Genomic DNA, 1,389 nt, shown 5'->3' on the forward strand with positions numbered 1-1,389 from the left:
TCACTGCTGTATCCCTAGTACCACCTAAGTGCCTTCACATGGTAGTCACCCAATAAATAGATATGACAAGGAGAGAGGAGGGGAGAAAAGGATGAAAGAGGAAGGAAGGAGGGAGGGAGACAGGGACGAAGGAAGGAAGGATTCTATATCATATGCACATTGTGGCAAAACTGGGCACTGTTTATAGCTCAAATACTCATAGATCTCTTTCTGTGTTGTTGGTTGATTCATTCTGTTACTAAGGTGACTACAGTGAACAACCTGCTACTAGGAAGCCAGTCATCATCTTAAAGATTGGATCCCAGGAAATATATCTACCCACCTATTTTAGTGCTATATACTCCGTAAAATTTGACATTTGGGACATTTGAACTTCTCTACCATAGGCCATTTTATTTTAATATTTCTCCTTAAAAAGGACTATATCCTTTTGACTACTAAATACTAGGTAAGTAACACCCAGTAGCTTACGTGTTCAGAGTAGTTTGATGGTTAAATCCTGGGTTCAGTGAGAATAGTGCTTATATCATGTTGCTATAACACACTTGTGCATGAAGGCAGTCCCAATGACTGAACAGATATTAGGAAGAGAATCTAATTGTGAGAACACTAGAGTGCTAAGGAAGAGAGCGACTATAAGATGTGTGCCTCTCACTCTCTGCTCTCTTGCTGCAACCACTGAGGACTGTGTGTAGCCCCCTTCTCCTTATTCCCACCCCAGGAAGCCCATCCACAGTTCTAACTGCAAGTAAGGTTAGTCAAGAACTCACGTCACTGTGAGTTATCATGTATTACTTGAGCACACACCGTAAGCACTTGCTAGGCTCCATACTCACGGTAGGAGTTTGAACTGGTGCTGGCCACGCTCATGGTGTTGCCAGGAAAGATCAGATGGCTTACTGCTGAGTGGTCTCCTGGGGTGGCATTTTTATTTGTGAATTCTCCTTTGTTGAGCGACTGGTCTTCAAATTTACAATTTCAGAAAAGTAACCTTGCTAGTTTTTCACAGTTTGGTGGACTTTTTTAGAGGATGTTGATGCATGCTAACAAAACTTACAAGAAGATAATATACAAAACATCACTGATCATTATATACAATGAGCAGTGTGACTATCACATGGGCCAAAGGACCAGAATATGTAATACATAGAAAAGCAAATTGCAATCAAAACTGTGCTTGATTAGCATGGAATAAAAAACGGGGAAGTAGTTGTATGATTCACGGGGCTAATATCTTCCAACTAACAGTACCAGGTATATCTATTTCCACAACATGGATGGATGGATGGAAAGATACAAGAAGATAATATACAAAACATCACTGATCATTATATACAATGAGCAGTGTGACTATCACATGGGCCAAAGGACCAGAATATGTAATACATA

Source organism: Propithecus coquereli, unplaced genomic scaffold (genome assembly GCF_000956105.1).
Source record: "Propithecus coquereli isolate 6110/MARCELLA unplaced genomic scaffold, Pcoq_1.0 Scaffold300, whole genome shotgun sequence".
NCBI classification, from domain to species: Eukaryota; Metazoa; Chordata; class Mammalia; order Primates; family Indriidae; genus Propithecus; species Propithecus coquereli.